General features: G+C 50.2%; 1 long non-coding RNA gene across 1 annotated transcript in view; it reads right to left on the bottom strand.

Moving 5' to 3' along the window:
- LOC140407374 (uncharacterized) overlaps positions 1–27659 on the bottom strand; it is a 41146-nt gene that overhangs the window by 11926 nt on the left and 1561 nt on the right. The window contains exon 2 of the long non-coding RNA XR_011939636.1: positions 27649–27659. This exon is cut by the window's right edge and continues 76 nt beyond it. This is a non-coding gene — a long non-coding RNA (uncharacterized lncRNA). The remainder of the gene's footprint in view (positions 1–27648) is intronic.

The raw sequence follows: 27659 nt of genomic DNA, 5'->3' as shown, positions 1-27659 counted from the left end.
GCACCAATATCCTGGGAGGGAGGTTTGCTAGTACTCTTCGGGAGGGTTTAAACTAATTTGGCAGGGGAATGGGAACCGGATTTGTAGTCCAGCAACTAAGGTAGCCGACATTCAGGACCCCATAGCGTGTAATGAGGCAGTGGGGAAGGGAACACTGACAAAGGAGAGTACTTGCAGGCACGGGGATGGGTTGAAGTGTGTATACTTCAATGCAAGAAGCATCAGGAATAAGGTGGGTGAACTTAAGGCATGGATCGGTACTTGGGACTACGATGTGGTGGCCATCACGGAAACTTGGATAGAAGAGGGGCAGAAATGGTTGTTGGAGGTCCCTGGTTATAGATGTTTCAATAAGATTAGGGAGGGTGGTAAAAGAGGTGGGGGGGTGCCATTATTAATTAGAGATAGTATAACAGCTGCAGAAAGGCAGTTCGAGGAGTATCACCCTATTGAGGTAGTATGGGTTGAAGTCAGAAATAGGAAAGGAGCAGTCACCTTGTTAGGAGTTTTCTATAGGCCCCCCAATAGTAGCAGAGATGTGGAGGAACAGATTGGGAAACAGATTTTGGAAAGGTGCAGAAGTCATAGGGTAGTAGTCATGGGCGACTTTAACTTCCCAAATATTGAGTGGAAACTCTTTAGATCAAATAGTTTGGATTGGGTGGTGTTTGTGCAGTGTGTCCAGGAAGCTTTTCTAACACAGTATGTAGATTGTCCGACCAGAGGAGGGGCAATATTGGATTTAGTACTTGGTAATGAACCAGGGCAAGTGATAGATTTGTTAGTGGGGGAGCATTTTGGAGATAGTGACCACAATTCTGTGACTTTCACTTTAGTAATGGAGAGGGATAGGTACGTGCAACAGGGCAAGGTTTACAATTGGGGGAAGGGTAAATACGATGTTGTCAGACAAGAATTGAAGTGCATAAGTTGGGAACATAGGCTGGCAGGGAAGGACACAAGTGAAATGTGGAACTTGTTCAAGGAACAGGTGCTACGTGTCCTTGATATGTATGTCCCTGTCAGGCAGGGAAGAGATGGTCGAGTGAGGGAACCATGGTTGACAAGAGAGGTTGAATGTCTTGTTAAGAGGATAAGGAGACGTATGTAAGGCTGAGGAAACAAGGTTCAGACAGGGCATTGGAGGGATACAAGATAGCCAGGAGGGAACTGAAGAAAGGGATTAGGAGAGCTAAGAGAGGGCATAAACAATCTTTGGCGGGTAGGATCAAGGAAAACCCCAAGGCCTTTTACACATATGTGAGAAATATGAGAATGACTAGAGCGAGGGTAGGTCCGATCAAGGACAGTAGCGGGAGATAGTGTATTGAGTCTGAAGAGATAGGAGAGGTCTTGAACGAGTACTTTTCTTCTGTATTTACAAATTGTTGGAGAGGACAGTGTGAAACAGATTGGTAAGCTCGAGGAAATACTTGTTAGGAAGGAAGATGTGTTGGGCATTTTGAAAAACTTGAGGATACACAAGTCCCCCGGGCCTGACGGGATATATCCAAGGATTCTATGGGAAGCAAGAGATGAAATTGCAGAGCCGTTGGCAATTATCTTTTCGTCCTCACTGTCAACAGGGGTGGTACCAGGGGATTGGAGAGTGGCGAATGTCGTGCCCCTGTTCAAAAAAGGAACTAGGGATAACCCTGGGAATTACAGGCCAGTTAGTCTTACTTCGGTGGTAGGCAAAGTAATGGAAAGGGTACTGAAGGATAGGATTTCTGAGCATTTGGAAAGACACTGCTTGATTCGGGATAGTCAGCACGGATTTGTGAGGGGTAGGTCTTGCCTTACAAATCTTATTGAATTCTTTGAGGAGGTGACCAAGCATGTGGATGAAGGTAAAGCAGTGGATGTAGTATACATGGATTTTAGTAAGGCATTTGATAAAGTTCACCATGGTAGGCTTCTGCTCAAAGTAAGGAGCCATGGGATAGTGGGAAATTTGGCCAGTTGGATAACGAACTGGCTAACCGATAGAAGTCAGAGAGTGGTGGTGGATGGCAAATATTCAGCCTGGATCCCCGTTACCAGTGGTGTACCGCAGGAATCAGTTCTGGGTCCTCTGCTGTTTGTGATTTTCATTAATGACTTGGATGAGGGAGTTGAAGGGTGGGTCAGTAAATTTGCAGACGATACGAAGATTGGTGGAGTTGTGGATAGTAAGGAGGGCTGTTGTCGGCTGCAAAGAGACATAGATAGGATGCAGAGCTGGGCTGAGAAGTGGCAGATGGAGTTTAACCCTGAAAAGTGTGAGGTTGTCCATTTTGGAAGGACAAATATGAATGCGGAATACAGGGTTAACGGTAGAGTGCTTGGCATTGTGGAGGAGCAGAGAGACCTTGGGGTCTATGTTCATACATCTTTGAAAGTTGCCACTCAAGTGGATAGAGCTGTGAAGAAGGCCTATGGTGTGCTCGCGTTCATTAACAGAGGGATTGAATTTAAGAGCCGTGAGGTGATGATGCAGCTGTACAAAACTTTGGTAAGGCCACATTTGGAGTACTGTGTACAGTTCTGGTCGCCTCATTTTAGGAAGGATGTGGAAGCTCTGGAAAAGGTGCAAAGGAGATTTACCAGGATGTTGCCTGGAATGGAGAGTAGGTCTTACAAGGAAAGGTTGAGGGTGCTAGGCCTTTTCTCATTAGAGCGGAGAAGGATGAGGGGCGACTTCATAGAGGTTTATAAGATGATCAGGGGAATAGATAGAGTAGACAGTCAGAGACTTTTTCCCCAGGTGGAACACACCATTACAAGGGGACATAAATTTAAGGTGAAAGGTGGAAGATATAGGAGGGATATCAGAGGTAGGTTCTTTACCCAGAGAGTAGTGGGGGCATGGAATGCACTGCCTGTGGAAGTAGTTGAGTCGGAAACATTAGGGACCTTCAAGCAGCTATTGGATAGGTACATGGATTACGGGAAAATGATATAGTGTAGATTTATTTGTTCTTAAGGGCAGCACGGTAGCATTGTGGATAGCACAATTGCTTCACAGATCCAGGGTCCCAGGTTCGATTCCGGCTTGGGTCACTGTCTGTGCGGAGTCTGCACATCCTCCCCGTGTGTGCGTGGGTTTCCTCCGGGTGCTCCGGTTTCCTCCCACAGTCCAAAGATGTGCAGGGTAGGTGGATTGGCCATGATAAATTGCCCTTAATGTCCAAATTGCCCTTGGTGTTGGGTGGAGGTGTTGAGTTTGGGTAGGGTGCTCTTTCCAAGAGCCGGTGCAGACTCAGGGGGCCGAATGGCCTCCTTCTGCACTGTAAATTCAATGATAATCTATGATTAATCTAGGACAAAGGTTCGGCACAACATCGTGGGCCGAAGGGCCTGTTCTGTGCTGTATTTTCTATGTTCTATGTACACTGTCCCCATCAAACACTCCCAGGACAGGTACAACACGGGGTTAGATACAGAGTAAATCTCCCTCTACACTGTCCCCAGCAAACACTCCCAGGACAGGTACAGCACGGGGTTAGATACAGAGTAAAGCTCCCTCCACACTGTCCCCGTCAAGCACTCCCAGGACAGGTACAGCACGGCGTTAGATACAGAGTAAAGCTCCCTCTACACTGTCCCCATCAAACACTCCCAGGACAGGTACAGCACGGGGTTAGATACAGAGTAAAGCTCCCTCTACACTGTCCCCATCAAACACTCCCAGGGCAGGTACAGCACGGGGGGTAGATACAGAGTAAAGCTCCCTCTACACTGTCCCCATCAAACACTCCCAGGACAGGTACAGCACGGGGTTAGATACAGAGTAAAGCTCCCTCTATACTGTCCCAATCAAACACTCCCAGGGCATGTACAGCACGGGGTTAGATACAGAGTAAAGCTCCCTCTACACTGTCCCCATCAAACACGCCCAGGACAGGTACAGCACGGGGTTAGATACAGAGTAAAGCCCCCTCTACACTGTCCCCATCAAACACTCCCAGGACAGGCACACCACGGGGTTAGATACAGAGTAAAGCTCCCTCTACAATTTCCCCATCAAACAATCCCAGGACAGGTACAGCACGGGGTTAGATACAGAGTAAAGTTCCTCTACACTGTCCCCATCAAACACTCCCAGGACAGGGACCGCACGGGGTTAGATACAGAGTAAAGCTCCCTCTACACTGTCCCCATCAAACACTCCCAGGACAGGCACAGCACGGGGTTAGATACAGAGTAAAGCTCACTCTACACTGTCCCCATCAAACACTCCCAGGACAGGTACAGCACGGGGTTAGATACTGAGTAAAGCTCCCTCTACACTGTCCCCATCAAACACTCCCAGTACAGGTACAGCACGGGGTTAGATACAGAGTAAAGCTCCCTCCACACTGTCCCCATCAAACACTCCCAGTACAGGTACAGCACGGGGTTAGATACAGAGTAAAGCTCCCTCTACACTGTCCCCATCAAACACTCCCAGGACAGGTACAGCACAGGGTTAGATACAGAGTAAAGCTCCCTCCACACTGTCCCCATCAAACACTCCCAGTACAGATACAGCACGGGGATAGATACAGAGTAAAGCTCCCTCCACACTGTCCCCATCAAACACTCCCAGTACAGGTACAGCACGGGGTTAGATACAGAGTAAAGCTCCCTCTACACTGTCCCCATCAAACACTCCCAGTACAGATACAGCACGGGGATAGATACAGAGTAAAGCTCCCTCCACACTGTCCCCATCAAACACTCCCAGGACAGGTGCAGCACGGGGTTAGATACAGAGTAAAGCTCCCTCTATACTGTCCCCATCAAACACTCCCAGGGCATGTACAGCACGGGGTTAGATACAGAGTAAAGCTCCCTCTACACTGTCCCCATCAAACACTCCCAGGACAGGCACACCACGGTGTTAGACACAGAGTAAAGCTCCCTCTACAATTTCCCCATCAAACAATCCCAGGACAGGTACAGCACGGGGTTAGATACAGAGTAAAGTTCCTCTACACTGTCCCCATCAAACACTCCCAGGACAGGGACCGCACGGGGTTAGATACAGAGTAAAGCTCCCTCTACACTGTCCCCATCAAACACTCCCAGGACAGGCACAGCACGGGGTTAGATACAGAGTAAAGCTCACTCTACACTGTCCCCATCAAACACTCCCAGGACAGGTACAGCACGGGGTTAGATACTGAGTAAAGCTCCCTCCACACTGTCCCCATCAAACACTCCCAGTACAGGTACAGCACGGGGTTAGATACAGAGTAAAGCTCCCTCTACACTGTCCCCATCAAACACTCCCAGTACAGATACAGCACGGGGATAGATACAGAGTAAAGCTCCCTCCACACTGTCCCCATCAAACACTCCCAGTACAGGTACAGCACGGGGTTAGATACAGAGTAAAGCTCCCTCCACACTGTCCCCATCAAACACTCCCAGGACAGGCACAGCACGGGGTTAGATACAGACTAAACCTCCCTCTACACTGTCCCAATCAAACACTCCCAGGAAAGGTACAGCACGGGGTTAGATACAGAGTAAAGCTCCCTGTACACTGTCCCCATCAAACACCCCCAGGACAGGTACAGCACGGGGTTAGATACAGAGTAAAGCTCCCTCTACACTGTACCCCGTCAAACACTCCCAGGACAGGTACAGCACGGGGTTAGATACAGAGTAAATCTCCCTCTACACTGTCCCCATCAAACACTCCCAGGACAGGTACAACACGGGGTTAGATACAGAGTAAATCTCCCTCTACACTGTCCCCATCAAACACTCCCAGGACAGGTACAGTACGGGGTTAGATACAGAGTAATGCTCCCTCTACACTGTCCCCATCAAACACTCCCAGGACAGGTACAGCACGGGGTTAGATACAGAGTAAAGCTCCCTCTACACTGTCCCCGTCAAACACTCCCAGGACAGGTACAGCACGGGGTTAGATAGAGTAAAGCTCCCTCTACACTGTCCCCATCAAACACTCCCAGGACAGGTACAGCACGGGGTTAGATACAGAGTAAAGCTCCCTCCACACTGTCCCCATCAAACACTCCCAGGACAGGTACTGCACGGGGTTAGATACAGAGTAAAGCTCCCTCTACACTGTCCCCATCAAACACTCCCAGGACAGGTACAGCACGGGGTTAGATACAGAGTAAAGCTCCCTCTACACTGTCCCCATCAAACACTCCCTGGACAGGTACAGCACGGGGTTAGATACAGAGTAAAGCTCCCTCTACACTGTCCCCATCAAACACTCCCAGGACAGGTACAGCACGGGGTTAGATACAGAGTAAATCTCCCTCTACACTGTCCCCATCAAACACTCCCAGGACAGGTACAACAAGGGGTTAGATACAGAGTAAAGCTCCCCCTACACTGTACCCATCAAACACCCCCAGGACAGGTACAGCACGGGGTTAGATACAGAGTAAAGCTCCCTCTACACTGTACCCCGTCAAACACTCCCAGGACAGGTACAGCATGGGGTTAGATACAGAGTAAATCTCCCTCTACACTGTCCCCATCAAACATTCCCAGGACAGGTACACCACGGGGTTAGATACAGAGTAAATTTCCCTCTACACTGTCCCCATCAAACACTCCCAGGACAGGTACAGCACGGGGTTAGATACAGAGTAATGCTCCCTCTACACTGTCCCCATCAAACACTCCCAGGACAGGTACAGCACGGGGTTAGATACAGAGTAAAGCTCCCTCTACACTGTCCCCATCAAACACTCCCAGGACAGGTACAGCACTGAGTTTGCACTGAGTGCTGAATTTGGTGCTTTTTGAGTGCGATAGTGAGAGTTTGGTGACCGAGGGAGTTAGGTGAAGAGGGAGTAAGGTGCTCCTTTCATTTTGTTTCCGACATTTCCGCAAAGAGTGCGAAGAGAGCCAGGAGTTTACAGGAAGTGTAGCTGACTGGGAGCAGAGTCGGAGGGCGGCGATCTAGTTAGTCCACACAGCAGCTATATTCTGTAAGGTAAGAGGGGATGGAGGCTAGGCCAGTTACATGCTCCTCCTGTAGGATGTGGGTGGTGAGGGATACCACCGGTGTCCCCACTGACTATACCTGCGGGAAGTGCACCCAACTCCAACTCCTCAGAGACCGTGTTAGGGAACTGGAGCTGAAGCTGGATGAACTTCGGATCATCCGGGAGGCAGAGGGGGTGATTGAGAAGAGTTACAGGGAGGTAACCACACCCAAGGTACAGGACAAGAATAGCTGGGTTACAGTCAGGGGGAAAAAAACAAACAGGCAGACAGTGCAGGGATCCCTCGTGGCCGTTCCCCTTCAAAACAAGTATACCGTTTTGGATGCTGTTGGGGGGGATGACCTACCGGGGGAAGGCCCTAGCGGCCAGGTCTCTGGCACTGAGTCTGGCTCTGGGGCTCAGGAGGGAAGGGGGGAGAATAGAAAAGCAATAGTTGTAGGAGATTCAATGGTTAGGGGAATAGATAGGAGATTCTGTGGTCGCGAGCGAGACTCCCGGAAGGTATGTTGCCTCCCGGGTGCCAGGGTCAGGGATGTCTCGGATCGTGTCTTCAGGATCCTTAAGGGGGAGGGGGAGCAGCCAGAAGTCGTGGTGCACATTGGTACCAACGACATAGGTAGGAAAAGGGGTGTGGAAGTAATAAACAAGTTTAGGGAGTTAGGCTGGAAGTTGAAAGCCAGGACAGACAGAGTTGTCATCTCTGGTTTGTTGCCGGTGCCACGTGATAGCGAGGCCAGGAATAGGGAGAGAGCGCAGCTGAACACGTGGCTGCAGGAATGGTGTAGGAGGGAGGGCTTCAGGTATTTGGATAATTGGAGCGCATTCTGGGGAAGGTGGGACCTGTACAAGCAGGACGGGTTGCATCTGAACCAGAGGGGCACCAATATCCTGGGAGGGAGGTTTGCTAGTACTCTTCGGGAGGGTTTAAACTAATTTGGCAGGGGAATGGGAACCGGATTTGTAGTCCAGCAACTAAGGTAGCCGACATTCAGGACCCCATAGCGTGTAATGAGGCAGTGGGGAAGGGAACACTGACAAAGGAGAGTACTTGCAGGCACGGGGATGGGTTGAAGTGTGTATACTTCAATGCAAGAAGCATCAGGAATAAGGTGGGTGAACTTAAGGCATGGATCGGTACTTGGGACTACGATGTGGTGGCCATCACGGAAACTTGGATAGAAGAGGGGCAGAAATGGTTGTTGGAGGTCCCTGGTTATAGATGTTTCAATAAGATTAGGGAGGGTGGTAAAAGAGGTGGGGGGGTGGCATTATTAATTAGAGATAGTATAACAGCTGCAGAAAGGCAGTTCGAGGAGTATCACCCTATTGAGGTAGTATGGGTTGAAGTCAGAAATAGGAAAGGAGCAGTCACCTTGTTAGGAGTTTTCTATAGGCCCCCCAATAGTAGCAGAGATGTGGAGGAACAGATTGGGAAACAGATTTTGGAAAGGTGCAGAAGTCATAGGGTAGTAGTCATGGGTGACTTTAATTTCCCAAATATTGAGTGGAAACTCTTTAGATCAAATAGTTTGGATGGGGTGGTGTTTGTGCAGTGTGTCCAGGAAGCTTTTCTAACACAGTATGTAGATTGTCCGACCAGAGGAGGGGCAATATTGGAAATGAACCAGGGCAAGTGATAGATTTGTTAGTGGGGGAGCATTTTGGAGATAGTGACCACAATTCTGTGACTTTCACTTTAGTAATGGAGAGGGATAGGTACGTGCAACAGGGCAAGGTTTACAATTGGGGGAAGGCTAAATACGATGTTGTCCGACAAGAATTGAAGTGCATAAGTTGGGAACATAGGCTGGCAGGGAAGGACACAAGTGAAATGTGGAACTTGTTCAAGGAACAGGTGCTACGTGTCCTTGATATGTATGTCCCTGTCAGGCAGGGAAGAGATGGTCGAGTGAGGGAACCATGGTTGACAAGAGAGGTTGAATGTCTTGTTAAGAGGATAAGGAGACGTATGTAAGGCTGAGGAAACAAGGTTCAGACAGGGCATTGGAGGGATACAAGATAGCCAGGAGGGAACTGAAGAAAGGGATTAGGAGAGCTAAGAGAGGGCATAAACAATCTTTGGCGGGTAGGATCAAGGAAAACCCCAAGGCCTTTTACACATATGTGAGAAATATGAGAATGACTAGAGCGAGGGTAGGTCCGATCAAGGACAGTAGCGGGAGATAGTGAATTGAGTCTGAAGAGATAGGAGAGGTCTTGAACGAGTACTTTTCTTCTGTATTTACAAATTGTTGGAGAGGACAGTGTGAAACAGATTGGTAAGCTCGAGGAAATACTTGTTAGGAAGGAAGATGTGTTGGGCATTTTGAAAAACTTGAGGATACACAAGTCCCCCGGGCCTGACGGGATATATCCAAGGATTCTATGGGAAGCAAGAGATGAAATTGCAGAGCCGTTGGCAATTATCTTTTCGTCCTCACTGTCAACAGGGGTGGTACCAGGGGATTGGAGAGTGGCGAATGTCGTGCCCCTGTTCAAAAAAGGAACTAGGGATAACCCTGGGAATTACAGGCCAGTTAGTCTTACTTCGGTGGTAGGCAAAGTAATGGAAAGGGTACTGAAGGATAGGATTTCTGAGCATTTGGAAAGACACTGCTTGATTCGGGATAGTCAGCACGGATTTGTGAGGGGTAGGTCTTGCCTTACAAATCTTATTGAATTCTTTGAGGAGGTGACCAAGCATGTGGATGAAGGTAAAGCAGTGGATGTAGTGTACATGGATTTTAGTAAGGCATTTGATAAAGTTCCCCATGGTAGGCTTCTGCTCAAAGTAAGGAGCCATGGGATAGTGGGAAATTTGGCCAGTTGGATAACGAACTGGCTAACCGATAGAAGTCAGAGAGTGGTGGTGGATGGCAAATATTCAGCCTGGATCCCCGTTACCAGTGGTGTACCGCAGGAATCAGTTCTGGGTCCTCTGCTGTTTGTGATTTTCATTAATGACTTGGATGAGGGAGTTGAAGGGTGGGTCAGTAAATTTGCAGACGATACGAAGATTGGTGGAGTTGTGGATAGTAAGGAGGGCTGTTGTCGGCTGCAAAGAGACATAGATAGGATGCAGAGCTGGGCTGAGAAGTGGCAGATGGAGTTTAACCCTGAAAAGTGTGAGGTTGTCCATTTTGGAAGGACAAATATGAATGCGGAATACAGGGTTAACGGTAGAGTGCTTGGCATTGTGGAGGAGCAGAGAGACCTTGGGGTCTATGTTCATACATCTTTGAAAGTTGCCACTCAAGTGGATAGAGCTGTGAAGAAGGCCTATGGTGTGCTCGCGTTCATTAACAGAGGGATTGAATTTAAGAGCCGTGAGGTGATGATGCAGCTGTACAAAACTTTGGTAAGGCCACATTTGGAGTACTGTGTACAGTTCTGGTCGCCTCATTTTAGGAAGGATGTGGAAGCTCTGGAAAAGGTGCAAAGGAGATTTACCAGGATGTTGCCTGGAATGGAGAGTAGGTCTTACAAGGAAAGGTTGAGGGTGCTAGGCCTTTTCTCATTGGAGCGGAGAAGGATGAGGGGCGACTTCATAGAGGTTTATAAGATGATCAGGGGAATAGATAGAGTAGACAGTCAGAGACTTTTTCCCCAGGTGGAACACACCATTACAAGGGGACATAAATTTAAGGTGAAAGGTGGAAGATATAGGAGGGATATCAGAGGTAGGTTCTTTACCCAGAGAGTAGTGGGGGCATGGAATGCACTGCCTGTGGAAGTAGTTGAGTCGGAAACATTAGGGACCTTCAAGCAGCTATTGGATAGGTACATGGATTACGGGAAAATGATATAGTGTAGATTTATTTGTTCTTAAGGGCAGCACGGTAGCATTGTGGATAGCACAATTGCTTCACAGCTCCAGGGTCCCAGGTTCGATTCCGGCTTGGGTCACTGTCTGTGCGGAGTCTGCACATCCTCCCCGTGTGTGCGTGGGTTTCCTCCGGGTGCTCCGGTTTCCTCCCACAGTCCAAAGATGTGCAGGGTAGGTGGATTGGCCATGATAAATTGCCCTTAATGTCCAAATTGCCCTTGGTGTTGGGTGGAGGTGTTGAGTTTGGGTAGGGTGCTCTTTCCAAGAGCCGGTGCAGACACAGGGGGCCGAATGGCCTCCTTCTGCACTGTAAATTCAATGATAATCTATGATTAATCTAGGACAAAGGTTCGGCACAACATCGTGGGCCGAAGGGCCTGTTCTGTGCTGTATTTTCTATGTTCTATGTACACTGTCCCCATCAAACACTCCCAGGACAGGTACAACACGGGGTTAGATACAGAGTAAATCTCCCTCTACACTGTCCCCAGCAAACACTCCCAGGACAGGTACAGCACGGGGTTAGATACAGAGTAAAGCTCCCACCACACTGTCCCCGTCAAGCACTCCCAGGACAGGTACAGCACGGCGTTAGATACAGAGTAAAGCTCCCTCTACACTGTCCCCATCAAACACTCCCAGGACAGGTACAGCACGGGGTTAGATACAGAGTAAAGCTCCCTCTACACTGTCCCCATCAAACACTCCCAGGGCAGGTACAGCACGGGGGGTAGATACAGAGTAAAGCTCCCTCTACACTGTCCCCATCAAACACTCCCAGGACAGGTACAGCACGGGGTTAGATACAGAGTAAAGCTCCCTCTATACTGTCCCCATCAAACACTCCCAGGGCATGTACAGCACGGGGTTAGATACAGAGTAAAGCTCCCTCTACACTGTCCCCATCAAACACGCCCAGGACAGGTACAGCACGGGGTTAGATACAGAGTAAAGCCCCCTCTACACTGTCCCCATCAAACACTCCCAGGACAGGCACACCACGGGGTTAGATACAGAGTAAAGCTCCCTCTACAATTTCCCCATCAAACAATCCCAGGACAGGTACAGCACGGGGTTAGATACAGAGTAAAGTTCCTCTACACTGTCCCCATCAAACACTCCCAGGACAGGGACCGCACGGGGTTAGATACAGAGTAAAGCTCCCTCTACACTGTCCCCATCAAACACTCCCAGGACAGGCACAGCACGGGGTTAGATACAGAGTAAAGCTCACTCTACACTGTCCCCATCAAACACTCCCAGGACAGGTACAGCACGGGGTTAGATACTGAGTAAAGCTCCCTCTACACTGTCCCCATCAAACACTCCCAGTACAGGTACAGCACGGGGTTAGATACAGAGTAAAGCTCCCTCCACACTGTCCCCATCAAACACTCCCAGTACAGGTACAGCACGGGGTTAGATACAGAGTAAAGCTCCCTCTACACTGTCCCCATCAAACACTCCCAGTACAGATACAGCACGGGGATAGATACAGAGTAAAGCTCCCTCCACACTGTCCCCATCAAACACTCCCAGTACAGGTACAGCACGGGGTTAGATACAGAGTAAAGCTCCCTCCACACTGTCCCCATCAAACACTCCCAGTACAGGTACAGCACGGGGTTAGATACAGAGTAAAGCTCCCTCTACACTGTCCCCATCAAACACTCCCAGTACAGATACAGCACGGGGATAGATACAGAGTAAAGCTCCCTCCACACTGTCCCCATCAAACATTCCCAGGACAGGTACAGCACGGGGTTAGATACAGAGTAAAGCTCCCTCTACACTGTCCCCATCAAACACTCCCAGTACAGATACAGCACGGGGATAGATACAGAGTAAAGCTCCCTCCACACTGTCCCCATCAAACACTCCCAGGACAGGTGCAGCACGGGGTTAGATACAGAGTAAAGCTCCCTCTACACTGTCCCCATCAAACACTCCCAGGACAGGTACAGCACGGGGTTAGATACAGAGTAAAGCTCCCTCTATACTGTCCCCATCAAACACTCCCAGGGCATGTACAGCACGGGGTTAGATACAGAGTAAAGCTCCCTCTACACTGTCCCCATCAAACACGCCCAGGACAGGTACAGCACGGGGTTAGATACAGAGTAAAGCCCCCTCTACACTGTCCCCATCAAACACTCCCAGGACAGGCACACCACGGGGTTAGATACAGAGTAAAGCTCCCTCTACAATTTCCCCATCAAACAATCCCAGGACAGGTACAGCACGGGGTTAGATACAGAGTAAAGTTCCTCTACACTGTCCCCATCAAACACTCCCAGGACAGGGACCGCACGGGGTTAGATACAGAGTAAAGCTCCCTCTACACTGTCCCCATCAAACACTCCCAGGACAGGCACAGCACGGGGTTAGATACAGAGTAAAGCTCACTCTACACTGTCCCCATCAAACACTCCCAGGACAGGTACAGCACGGGGTTAGATACTGAGTAAAGCTCCCTCCACACTGTCCCCATCAAACACTCCCAGTACAGGTACAGCACGGGGTTAGATACAGAGTAAAGCTCCCTCTACACTGTCCCCATCAAACACTCCCAGTACAGATACAGCACGGGGATAGATACAGAGTAAAGCTCCCTCCACACTGTCCCCATCAAACACTCCCAGTACAGGTACAGCACGGGGTTAGATACAGAGTAAAGCTCCCTCCACACTGTCCCCATCAAACACTCCCAGGACAGGCACAGCACGGGGTTAGATACAGAGTAAAGCTCCCTCCACACTGTCCCCATCAAACACACCCAGGACAGATACAGCACGGGGTTAGATACAGAGTAAATCTCCCTCTACACTGTCCCCATCAAACACTCCCAGGACAGGTACAGCACGGGGTTAGATACAGAGTAGAGCTCGCTCCACACTGTCGCCATCAAACACTCCCAGGACAGGTACAGCACGGGGTTAGATACAGAGTAAAGCTCCCTCTACACTGTCCCCATCAAACACTCCCAGGACAGGTACAGCACGGGGTTAGATACAGAGTAAAGCTCCCTCTACACTGTCCCCATCAAACAATCCCAGGACAGGTACAGCACGGGGTTAGATACAGAGTAAAGTTCCTCTACACTGTCCCCATCAAACACTCCCAGGACAGGGACCGCACGGGGTTAGATACAGAGTAAAGCTCCCTCTACACTGTCCCCATCAAACACTCCCAGGACAGGCACAGCACGGGGTTAGATACAGAGTAAAGCTCACTCTACACTGTCCCCATCAAACACTCCCAGGACAGGTACAGCACGGGGTTAGATACTGAGTAAAGCTCCCTCTACACTGTCCCCATCAAACACCCCCAGTACAGGTACAGCACGGGGTTAGATACAGAGTAAAGCTCCCTCCACACTGTCCCCATCAAACACTCCCAGTACAGGTACAGCACGGGGTTAGATACAGAGTAAAGCTCCCTCTACACTGTCCCCATCAAACACTCCCAGGACAGGTACAGCACGGGGTTAGATACAGAGTAAAGCTCCCTCCACACTGTCCCCATCAAACACTCCCAGTACAGGTACAGCACGGGGTTAGATACAGAGTAAAGCTCCCTCTACACTGTCCCCATCAAACACTCCCAGTACAGATACAGCACGGGGATAGATACAGAGTAAAGCTCCCTCCACACTGTCCCCATCAAACACTCCCAGGACAGGTGCAGCACGGGGTTAGATACAGAGTAAAGCTCCCTCTACACTGTCCCCATCAAACACTCCCAGGACAGGTACAGCACGGGGTTAGATACAGAGTAAAGCTCCCTCTATACTGTCCCCATCAAACACTCCCAGGGCATGTACAGCACGGGGTTAGATACAGAGTAAAGCTCCCTCTACACTGTCCCCATCAAACACTCCCAGGACAGGTACAGCACGGGGTTAGATACAGAGTAAAGCTCCCTCTATACTGTCCCCATCAAACACTCCCAGGGCATGTACAGCACGGGGTTAGATACAGAGTAAAGCTCCCTCTACACTGTCCCCATCAAACACTCCCAGGACAGGTACAGCACGGGGTTAGATACAGAGTAAAGCTCCCTCTACAATTTCCCCATCAAACAATCCCAGGACAGGTACAGCACGGGGTTAGATACAGAGTAAAGTTCCTCTACACTGTCCCCATCAAACACTCCCAGGACAGGGACCGCACGGGGTTAGATACAGAGTAAAGCTCCCTCTACACTGTCCCCATCAAACACTCCCAGGACAGGTAGAGCACGGGGTTAGATAGAGAGTAAAGCTCCCTCTACACTGTCTCCATCAAACACTCCCAGGACAGATACAGCACGGGGTGAGATACAGAGTAAAGCTCCCTCTACACTGTCCCCATCAAACACTCCCAGGACAGGTACAGCACGGGGTTAGATACAGAGTAAAGCTCCCTCTACACTGTCCCCATCAAACACTCCCAGGACAGGTACAGCACGGGTTAGATACAGCGTAAAGCTCCCTCTACACTGTCTCCATCAAACACTCCCAGGACAGGTACAGCAAGGGGTTAGATACAGAGTAAAGCTCCCTCTACACTGTCCCCATCAAACACTCCCAGGACAGGTACAGCACAGGGTTAGATATAGAGTAAAGCTCCCTCTATACTGTCCCCATCAAACACTCCCAGGGCATGTACAGCACGGGGTTAGATACAGAGTAAAGCTCCCTCTACACTGTCCCCATCAAACACGCCCAGGACAGGTACAGCACGGGGTTAGATACAGAGTAAAGCCCCCTCTACACTGTCCCCATCAAACACTCCCAGGACAGGCACACCACGGGGTTAGATACAGAGTAAAGCTCCCTCTACAATTTCCCCATCAAACAATCCCAGGACAGGTACAGCACGGGGTTAGATACAGAGTAAAGTTCCTCTACACTGTCCCCATCAAACACTCCCAGGACAGGGACCGCACGGGGTTAGATACAGAGTAAAGCTCCCTCTACACTGTCCCCATCAAACACTCCCAGGACAGGCACAGCACGGGGTTAGATACAGAGTAAAGCTCACTCTACACTGTCCCCATCAAACACTCCCAGGACAGGTACAGCACGGGGTTAGATACTGAGTAAAGCTCCCTCCACACTGTCCCCATCAAACACTCCCAGTACAGGTACAGCACGGGGTTAGATACAGAGTAAAGCTCCCTCTACACTGTCCCCATCAAACACTCCCAGTACAGATACAGCACGGGGATAGATACAGAGTAAAGCTCCCTCCACACTGTCCCCATCAAACACTCCCAGTACAGGTACAGCACGGGGTTAGATACAGAGTAAAGCTCCCTCCACACTGTCCCCATCAAACACTCCCAGGACAGGCACAGCACGGGGTTAGATACAGAGTAAAGCTCCCTCCACACTGTCCCCATCAAACACACCCAGGACAGATACAGCACGGGGTTAGATACAGAGTAAAGCTCCCTCTACACTGTCCCCATCAAACACTCCCAGGACAGGTACAGCACGGGGTTAGATACAGAGTAGAGCTCGCTCCACACTGTCGCCATCAAACACTCCCAGGACAGGTACAGCACGGGGTTAGATACAGAGTAAAGCTCCCTCTACACTGTCCCCATCAAACACTCCCAGGACAGGTACAGCACGGGGTTAGATACAGAGTAAAGCTCCCTCTACACTGTCCCCATCAAACAATCCCAGGACAGGTACAGCACGGGGTTAGATACAGAGTAAAGTTCCTCTACACTGTCCCCATCAAACACTCCCAGGACAGGGACCGCACGGGGTTAGATACAGAGTAAAGCTCCCTCTACACTGTCCCCATCAAACACTCCCAGGACAGGCACAGCACGGGGTTAGATACAGAGTAAAGCTCACTCTACACTGTCCCCATCAAACACTCCCAGGACAGGTACAGCACGGGGTTAGATACTGAGTAAAGCTCCCTCTACACTGTCCCCATCAAACACCCCCAGTACAGGTACAGCACGGGGTTAGATACAGAGTAAAGCTCCCTCCACACTGTCCCCATCAAACACTCCCAGTACAGGTACAGCACGGGGTTAGATACAGAGTAAAGCTCCCTCTACACTGTCCCCATCAAACACTCCCAGGACAGGTACAGCACGGGGTTAGATACAGAGTAAAGCTCCCTCCACACTGTCCCCATCAAACACTCCCAGTACAGGTACAGCACGGGGTTAGATACAGAGTAAAGCTCCCTCTACACTGTCCCCATCAAACACTCCCAGTACAGATACAGCACGGGGATAGATACAGAGTAAAGCTCCCTCCACACTGTCCCCATCAAACACTCCCAGGACAGGTGCAGCACGGGGTTAGATACAGAGTAAAGCTCCCTCTACACTGTCCCCATCAAACACTCCCAGGACAGGTACAGCACGGGGTTAGATACAGAGTAAAGCTCCCTCTATACTGTCCCCATCAAACACTCCCAGGGCATGTACAGCACGGGGTTAGATACAGAGTAAAGCTCCCTCTACACTGTCCCCATCAAACACTCCCAGGACAGGTACAGCACGGGGTTAGATACAGAGTAAAGCTCCCTCTATACTGTCCCCATCAAACACTCCCAGGGCATGTACAGCACGGGGTTAGATACAGAGTAAAGCTCCCTCTACACTGTCCCCATCAAACACTCCCAGGACAGGTACAGCACGGGGTTAGATACAGACTAAACCTCCCTCTACACTGTCCCAATCAAACACTCCCAGGAAAGGTACAGCACGGGGTTAGATACAGAGTAAAGCTCCCTGTACACTGTCCCCATCAAACACTCCCAGGACAGGTACAGCACGGGGTTAGATACAGAGTAAAGCTCCCGCCACACTGTCCCCATCAAAGACTCCCAGGACAGGTACAGCACAGGGTTAGATACAGAGTAAAGCTCCCACTACACTGTCCCCATCAAACACTCCCAGGGCAGGTACAGCACGGGGTTAGATACAGAGTAAAGCTCCCCCTACACTGTACCCATCAAACACCCCCAGGACAGGTACAGCACGGGGTTAGATACAGAGTAAATCTCCCTCTACACTGTCCCCATCAAACACTCCCAGGACAGGTACAACACGGGGTTAGATACAGAGTAAAGCTCCCCCTACACTGTACCCATCAAACACCCCCAGGACAGGTACAGCACGGGGTTAGATACAGAGTAAAGCTCCCTCTACACTGTCCCCATCAAACACTCCCAGGACAGGTACAACACGGGGTTAGATACAGAGTAAATCTCCCTCTACACTGTCCCCATCAAACACTCCCAGGACAGGTACAGTACGGGGTTAGATACAGAGTAATGCTCCCTCTACACTGTCCCCATCAAACACTCCCAGGACAGGTACAGCACGGGGTTAGATACAGAGTAAAGCTCCCTCTACACTGTCCCCGTCAAACACTCCCAGGACAGGTACAGCACGGGGTTAGATAGAGTAAAGCTCCCTCTACACTGTCCCCATCAAACACTCCCAGGACAGGTACAGCACGGGGTTAGATACAGAGTAAAGCTCCCTCCACACTGTCCCCATCAAACACTCCCAGGACAGGTACTGCACGGGGTTAGATACAGAGTAAAGCTCCCTCTACACTGTCCCCATCAAACACTCCCAGGACAGGTACAGCACGGGGTTAGATACAGAGTAAAGCTCCCTCTACACTGTCCCCATCAAACACTCCCTGGACAGGTACAGCACGGGGTTAGATACAGAGTAAATCTCCCTCTACACTGTCCCCATCAAACACTCCCAGGACAGGTACAACAAGGGGTTAGATACAGAGTAAAGCTCCCCCTACACTGTACCCATCAAACACCCCCAGGACAGGTACAGCACGGGGTTAGATACAGAGTAAAGCTCCCTCTACACTGTACCCCGTCAAACACTCCCAGGACAGGTACAGCACGGGGTTAGATACAGAGTAAATCTCCCTCTACACTGTCCCCATCAAACACTCCCAGGACAGGTACACCACGGGGTTAGATACAGAGTAAATCTCCCTCTACACTGTCCCCATCAAACACTCCCAGGACAGGTACAGCACGGGGTTAGATACAGAGTAATGCTCCCTCTACACTGTCCCCATCAAACACTCCCAGGACAGGTACAGCACGGGGTTAGATACAGAGTAAAGCTCCCTCTACACTGTCCGCATCAAACACTCCCAGGACAGGTACAGCACGGGGTTAGATACAGAGTAATGCTCCCTCTACACTGTCCCCATCAAACACTCCCAGGACAGGTACAGCACGGGGTTAGATACAGAGTAAAGCTCCCTCTACACTGTCCCCGTCAAACACTCCCAGGACAGGTACAGCACTGAGTTTGCACTGAGTGCTGAATTTCGTGCTTTTTGAGTGCGATAGTGAGAGTTTGGTGACCGAGGGAGTTAGGTGAAGAGGGAGTAAGGTGCTCCTTTCATTTTGTTTCCGACATTTCCGCAAAGAGTGCGAAGAGAGCCAGGAGTTTACAGGAAGTGTAGCTGACTGGGAGCAGAGTCGGAGGGCGGAGATCTAGTTAGTCCACACAGCAGCTATATTCTGTAAGGTAAGAGGGGATGGAGGCTAGGCCAGTTACATGCTCCTCCTGTAGGATGTGGGTGGTGAGGGATACCACCGGTGTCCCCACTGACTATACCTGCGGGAAGTGCACCCAACTCCAACTCCTCAGAGACCGTGTTAGGGAACTGGAGCTGAAGCTGGATGAACTTCGGATCATCCGGGAGGCAGAGGGGGTGATTGAGAAGAGTTACAGGGAGGTAACCACACCCAAGGTACAGGACAAGAATAGCTGGGTTACAGTCAGGGGGAAAAAAACAAACAGGCAGACAGTGCAGGGATCCCTCGTGGCCGTTCCCCTTCAAAACAAGTATACCGTTTTGGATGCTGTTGGGGGGGATGACCTACCGGGGGAAGGCCCTAGCGGCCAGGTCTCTGGCACTGAGTCTGGCTCTGGGGCTCAGGAGGGAAGGGGGGAGAATAGAAAAGCAATAGTTGTAGGAGATTCAATGGTTAGGGGAATAGATAGGAGATTCTGTGGTCGCGAGCGAGACTCCCGGAAGGTATGTTGCCTCCCGGGTGCCAGGGTCAGGGATGTCTCGGATCGTGTCTTCAGGATCCTTAAGGGGGAGGGGGAGCAGCCAGAAGTCGTGGTGCACATTGGTACCAACGACATAGGTAGGAAAAGGGGTGTGGAAGTAATAAACAAGTTTAGGGAGTTAGGCTGGAAGTTGAAAGCCAGGACAGACAGAGTTGTCATCTCTGGTTTGTTGCCGGTGCCACGTGATAGCGAGGCTAGGAATAGGGAGAGAGTGCAGCTGAACACGTGGCTGCAGGAATGGTGTAGGAGGGAGGGCTTCAGGTATTTGGATAATTGGAGCGCATTCTGGGGAAGGTGGGACCTGTACAAGCAGGACGGGTTGCATCTGAACCAGAGGGGCACCAATATCCTGGGAGGGAGGTTTGCTAGTACTCTTCGGGAGGGTTTAAACTAATTTGGCAGGGGAATGGGAACCGGATTTGTAGTCCAGCAACTAAGGTAGCCGACATTCAGGACCCCATAGCGTGTAATGAGGCAGTGGGGAAGGGAACACTGACAAAGGAGAGTACTTGCAGGCACGGAGATGGGTTGAAGTGTGTATACTTCAATGCAAGAAGCATCAGGAATAAGGTGGGTGAACTTAAGGCATGGATCGGTACTTGGGACTACGATGTGGTGGCCATCACGGAAACTTGGATAGAAGAGGGGCAGAAATGGTTGTTGGAGGTCCCTGGTTATAGATGTTTCAATAAGATTAGGGAGGGTGGTAAAAGAGGTGGGGGGGTGGCATTATTAATTAGAGATAGTATAACAGCTGCAGAAAGGCAGTTCGAGGAGTATCACCCTATTGAGGTAGTATGGGTTGAAGTCAGAAATAGGAAAGGAGCAGTCACCTTGTTAGGAGTTTTCTATAGGCCCCCCAATAGTAGCAGAGATGTGGAGGAACAGATTGGGAAACAGATTTTGGGAAGGTGCAGAAGTCATAGGGTAGTAGTCATGGGCGACTTTAACTTCCCAAATATTGAGTGGAAACTCTTTAGATCAAATAGTTTGGATGGGGTGGTGTTTGTGCAGTGTGTCCAGGAAGCTTTTCTAACACAGTATGTAGATTGTCCGACCAGAGGAGGGGCAATATTGGATTTAGTACTGGGTAATGAACCAGGGCAAGTGATAGATTTGTTAGTGGGGGAGCATTTTGGAGATAGTGACCACAATTCTGTGACTTTCACTTTAGTAATGGAGAGGGATAGGTACGTGCAACAGGGCAAGGTTTACAATTGGGGGAAGGGTAAATACGATGTTGTCAGACAAGAATTGAAGTGCATAAGTTGGGAACATAGGCTGGCAGGGAAGGACACAAGTGAAATGTGGAACTTGTTCAAGGAACAGGTGCTACGTGTCCTTGATATGTATGTCCCTGTCAGGCAGGGAAGAGATGGTCGAGTGAGGGAACCATGGTTGACAAGAGAGGTTGAATGTCTTGTTAAGAGGATAAGGAGACGTATGTAAGGCTGAGGAAACAAGGTTCAGACAGGGCATTGGAGGGATACAAGATAGCCAGGAGGGAACTGAAGAAAGGGATTAGGAGAGCTAAGAGAGGGCATAAACAATCTTTGGCGGGTAGGATCAAGGAAAACCCCAAGGCCTTTTACACATATGTGAGAAATATGAGAATGACTAGAGCGAGGGTAGGTCCGATCAAGGACAGTAGCGGGAGATAGTGAATTGAGTCTGAAGAGATAGGAGAGGTCTTGAACGAGTACTTTTCTTCTGTATTTACAAATTGTTGGAGAGGACAGTGTGAAACAGATTGGTAAGCTCGAGGAAATACTTGTTAGGAAGGAAGATGTGTTGGGCATTTTGAAAAACTTGAGGATACACAAGTCCCCCGGGCCTGACGGGATATATCCAAGGATTCTATGGGAAGCAAGAGATGAAATTGCAGAGCCGTTGGCAATTATCTTTTCGTCCTCACTGTCAACAGGGGTGGTACCAGGGGATTGGAGAGTGGCGAATGTCGTGCCCCTGTTCAAAAAAGGAACTAGGGATAACCCTGGGAATTACAGGCCAGTTAGTCTTACTTCGGTGGTAGGCAAAGTAATGGAAAGGGTACTGAAGGATAGGATTTCTGAGCATTTGGAAAGACACTGCTTGATTAGGGATAGTCAGCACGGATTTGTGAGGGGTAGGTCTTGCCTTACAAATCTTATTGAATTCTTTGAGGAGGTGACCAAGCATGTGGATGAAGGTAAAGCAGTGGATGTAGTGTACATGGATTTTAGTAAGGCATTTGATAAAGTTCCCCATGGTAGGCTTCTGCTCAAAGTAAGGAGCCATGGGATAGTGGGAAATTTGGCCAGTTGGATAACGAACTGGCTAACCGATAGAAGTCAGAGAGTGGTGGTGGATGGCAAATATTCAGCCTGGATCCCCGTTACCAGTGGTGTACCGCAGGAATCAGTTCTGGGTCCTCTGCTGTTTGTGATTTTCATTAATGACTTGGATGAGGGAGTTGAAGGGTGGGTCAGTAAATTTGCAGACGATACGAAGATTGGTGGAGTTGTGGATAGTAAGGAGGGCTGTTGTCGGCTGCAAAGAGACATAGATAGGATGCAGAGCTGGGCTGAGAAGTGGCAGATGGAGTTTAACCCTGAAAAGTGTGAGGTTGTCCATTTTGGAAGGACAAATATGAATGCGGAATACAGGGTTAACGGTAGAGTTCTTGGCATTGTGGAGGAGCAGAGAGACCTTGGGGTCTATGTTCATACATCTTTGAAAGTTGCCACTCAAGTGGATAGAGCTGTGAAGAAGGCCTATGGTGTGCTCGCGTTCATTAACAGAGGGATTGAATTTAAGAGCCGTGAGGTAATGATGCAGCTGTACAAAACTTTGGTAAGGCCACATTTGGAGTACTGTGTACAGTTCTGGTCGCCTCATTTTAGGAAGGATGTGGAAGCTCTGGAAAAGGTGCAAAGGAGATTTACCAGGATGTTGCCTGGAATGGAGAGTAGGTCTTACAAGGAAAGGTTGAGGGTGCTAGGCCTTTTCTCATTAGAGCGGAGAAGGATGAGGGGCGACTTCATAGAGGTTTATAAGATGATCAGGGGAATAGATAGAGTAGACAGTCAGAGACTTTTTCCCCAGGTGGAACACACCATTACAAGGGGACATAAATTTAAGGTGAAAGGTGGAAGATATAGGAGGGATATCAGAGGTAGGTTCTTTACCCAGAGAGTAGTGGGGGCATGGAATGCACTGCCTGTGGAAGTAGTTGAGTCGGAAACATTAGGGACCTTCAAGCAGCTATTGGATAGGTACATGAATTACGGGAAAATGATATAGTGTAGATTTATTTGTTCTTAAGGGCAGCACGGTAGCATTGTGGATAGCACAATTGCTTCACAGATCCAGGGTCCCAGGTTCGATTCCGGCTTGGGTCACTGTCTGTGCGGAGTCTGCACATCCTCCCCGTGTGTGCGTGGGTTTCCTCCGGGTGCTCCGGTTTCCTCCCACAGTCCAAAGATGTGCAGGGTAGGTGGATTGGCCATGATAAATTGCCCTTAATGTCCAAATTGCCCTTGGTGTTGGGTGGAGGTGTTGAGTTTGGGTAGGGTGCTCTTTCCAAGAGCCGGTGCAGACTCAGGGGGCCGAATGGCCTCCTTCTGCACTGTAAATTCAATGATAATCTATGATTAATCTAGGACAAAGGTTCGGCACAACATCGTGGGCCGAAGGGCCTGTTCTGTGCTGTATTTTCTATGTTCTATGTACACTGTCCCCATCAAACACTCCCAGGACAGGTACAACACGGGGTTAGATACAGAGTAAATCTCCCTCTACACTGTCCCCAGCAAACACTCCCAGGACAGGTACAGCACGGGGTTAGATACAGAGTAATGCTCCCTCTACACTGTCCCATTCAAACACTCCCAGGACAGGTACAGCACGGGGTTAGATACAGAGTAAAGCTCCCTCCACACTGTCCCCGTCAAGCACTCCCAGGACAGGTACAGCACGGCGTTAGATACAGAGTAAAGCTCCCTCTACACTGTCCCCATCAAACACTCCCAGGACAGGTACAGCACGGGGTTAGATACAGAGTAAAGCTCCCTCTACACTGTCCCCATCAAACACTCCCAGGGCAGGTACAGCACGGGGGTAGATACAGAGTAAAGCTCCCTCTACACTGTCCCCATCAAACACTCCCAGGACAGGTACAGCACGGGGTTAGATACAGAGTAAAGCTCCCTCTATACTGTCCCCATCAAACACTCCCAGGGCATGTACAGCACGGGGTTAGATACAGAGTAAAGCTCCCTCTACACTGTCCCCATCAAACACGCCCAGGACAGGTACAGCACGGGGTTAGATACAGAGTAAAGCCCCCTCTACACTGTCCCCATCAAACACTCCCAGGACAGGCACAGCACGGGGTTAGATACAGAGTAAAGCTCCCTCTACAATTTCCCCATCAAACAATCCCAGGACAGGTACAGCACGGGGTTAGATACAGAGTAAAGTTCCTCTACACTGTCCCCATCAAACACTCCCAGGACAGGTACAGCATGGGGTTCGATACAGAGTAAAGCTCCCTCTACACTGTCCCCATCAAACACTCCCAGGACAGGTACAGCACGGGGTTAGATACAGAGTAAAGCTCACACTACACTGTCCCCATCAACACTCCCAGGACAGGTACAGCACGGGGCTAGATATAGAGTAAAGCTCCCTCTACACTGTCCCCATCAAACACTCCCAGGACAGGTACAGCACGGGGTTAGATACAGAGTAAAGCCCCCTCTACACTGTCCCCATCAAACACTCCCAGGACAGGGACCGCACGGGGTTAGATACAGAGTAAAGCTCCCTCTACACTGTCCCCATCAAACACTCCCAGGACAGGCACAGCACGGGGTTCGATACAGAGTAAAGCTCCCTCTACACTGTCCCCATCAAACACTCCCAGGACAGGTACAGCACGGGGTTAGATACAGAGTAAAGCTCACACTACACTGTCCCCATCAACACTCCCAGGACAGGTACAGCACGGGGCTAGATATAGAGTAAAGCTCCCTCTACACTGTCCCCATCAAACACTCCCAGGACAGGTACAGCACGGGGTTAGATACAGAGTAAAGCCCCCTCTACACTGTCCCCATCAAACACTCCCAGGACAGGGACCGCACGGGGTTAGATACAGAGTAAAGCTCCCTCTACACTGTCCCCATCAAACACTCCCAGGACAGGCACAGCACGGGGTTAGATACAGAGTAAAGCTCCCTCTACACTGTCCCCATCAAACACTCCCAGGACAGGTACAGCACGGGGTTAGATACAGAGTAAAGCTCCCTCTACACTGTCCCCATCAAACACTCCCAGGACAGGTACAGCACGGGGTTAGATACAGAGTAAAGCCCCCTCTACACTGTCCCCATCAAACACTCCCAGGACAGGTACAGCACGGGGTTAGATACAGAGTAAAGCCCCCTCTACACTGTCCCCATCAAACACTCCCAGGACAGGTACAGCACGGGGTTAGATACAGAGTAAAGCTCCCTCTACACTGTCCCCATCAAACACTCCCAGGACAGGTACAGCACGGGGTTAGATACAGAGTAAAGCTCCCTCTACACTGTCCCCATCAAACACTCCCAGGACAGGCACAGCACGGGGTGAGATACAGAGTAAAGCCCCCTCTACACTGTCCCCATCAAACACTCCCAGGACAGGTACAGCACGGGGTTAGATACAGAGTAAAGCTCCCTCTACACTGTCCCCATCAAACACTCCCAGGACAGGCACAGCACGGGGTGAGATACAGAGTAAAGCTCCCTCTACACTGTCCCCATCAAACACTCCCAGGACAGGCACAGCACGGGGTGAGATACAGAGTAAAGCTCCCTCTACACTGTCCCCATCAAACACTCCCAGGACAGGCACAGCACGGGGTTAGATACAGAGTAAAGCTCCCTCTACACTGTCCCCATCAAACACTCCCAGGACAGGCACAGCACGGGGTTAGATACAGAGTAAAGCTCCCTCTACACTGTCCCCATCAAACACTCCCAGGACAGGCACAGCACGGGGTTAGATACAGAGTAAAGCTCCCTCTACACTGTCCCCATCAAACACTCCCAGGACAGGCACAGCACGGGGTTAGATACAGAGTAAAGCTCCCTCTACACTGTCCCCATCAAACACTCCCAGGACAGGCACAGCACGGGGTTAGATACAGAGTAAAGCTCCCTCTACACTGTCCCCATCAAACACTCCCAGGACAGGTACAGCACGGGGTTAGATACAGAGTAAAGCTCCCTCTACACTGTCCCCATCAAACACTCCCAGGACAGGTACAGCACGGGGTTAGATACAGAGTAAAGCCCCCTCTACACTGTCCCCATCAAACACTCCCAGGACAGGTACAGCACGGGGTTAGATACAGAGTAAAGCTCCCTCTACACTGTCCCCATCAAACACTCCCAGGACAGGCACAGCACGGGGTGAGATACAGAGTAAAGCCCCCTCTACACTGTCCCCATCAAACACTCCCAGGACAGGTACAGCACGGGGTTAGATACAGAGTAAAGCTCCCTCTACACTGTCCCCATCAAACACTCCCAGGACAGGCACAGCACGGGGTGAGATACAGAGTAAAGCTCCCTCTACACTGTCCCCATCAAACACTCCCAGGACAGGCACAGCACGGGGTTAGATACAGAGTAAAGCTCCCTCTACACTGTCCCCATCAAACACTCCCAGGACAGGTACACCACGGGGTTAGATACAGAGTAAAGCTCCCTCTACACTGTCCCCATCAAACACTCCCAGGACAGGCACAGCACGGGGTTAGATACAGAGTAAAGCTCCCTCTACACTGTCTCTATCAAACACTCCCAGGACAGGTACAGCACGGGGTTAGATACAGAGTAAAGCTCCCTCTACACTGTCCCCATCAAACACTCCCAGGACAGGTACAGCACGGGGTTAGATACAGTGTAAAGCTCCCTCTACACTGTCTCCATCAAACACTCCCAGGACAGGCACAGCACGGGGTTAGATACAGTGTAAAGCTCACTCTACACTGTCCCCATCAAACACTCCCAGGACAGGTACAGCACGGGGTTAGATACAGAGTAAAGCTTCCTCTACACTGTCCCCATCAAACACTCCCAGGACAGGTACAGCACGGGGTTAGATACAGAGTAAAGCTCCCTCTGCACTGTCCCCATCAAACACTCCCAGGACAGGCACAGCACGGGGTTAGATAGAGAGTAAAGCTCCCTCTACACTGTCCCCATCAAACACTCCCAGGACAGGTACAGCACGGGGTTAGATACAGAGTAAAGCTCCCTCTACACTGTCTCCATCAAACACTCCCAGGACAGGCACAGCACGGGGTTAGATACAGAGTAAAGCTCCCTCTACACTGTCTCCATCAAACACTCCCAGGACAGGCACAGCACGGGGTTAGATACAGAGTAAAGCTCCCTCTACACTGTCTCCATCAAACACTCCCAGGACAGGTACAGCACGGGGTTAGATACAGAGTGAAGCTCCCTCTACACTGTCTCCATCAAACACTCCCAGGACAGGTACAGCACGGGGTTAGATACAGAGTGAAGCTCCCTCTACACTGTCTCCATCAAACACTCCCAGGACAGGCACAGCACGGGGTTAGATACAGAGTGAAGCTCCCTCTACACTGTCTCCATCAAACACTCCCAGGACAGGTACAGCACGGGGTTAGATACAGAGTGAAGCTCCCTCTACACTGTCTCCATCAAACACTCCCAGGACAGGCACAGCATGGGGTTACATTCAGATTGAACTCACCGGATCGAAGA

This window comes from Scyliorhinus torazame, unplaced genomic scaffold, assembly GCF_047496885.1.
Source record: "Scyliorhinus torazame isolate Kashiwa2021f unplaced genomic scaffold, sScyTor2.1 scaffold_1522, whole genome shotgun sequence".
NCBI classification, from domain to species: Eukaryota; Metazoa; Chordata; class Chondrichthyes; order Carcharhiniformes; family Scyliorhinidae; genus Scyliorhinus; species Scyliorhinus torazame.
The sequence above is the reverse complement of the archived record's forward strand: the minus strand, read 5'-3'. Positions and strand labels throughout refer to the sequence as shown.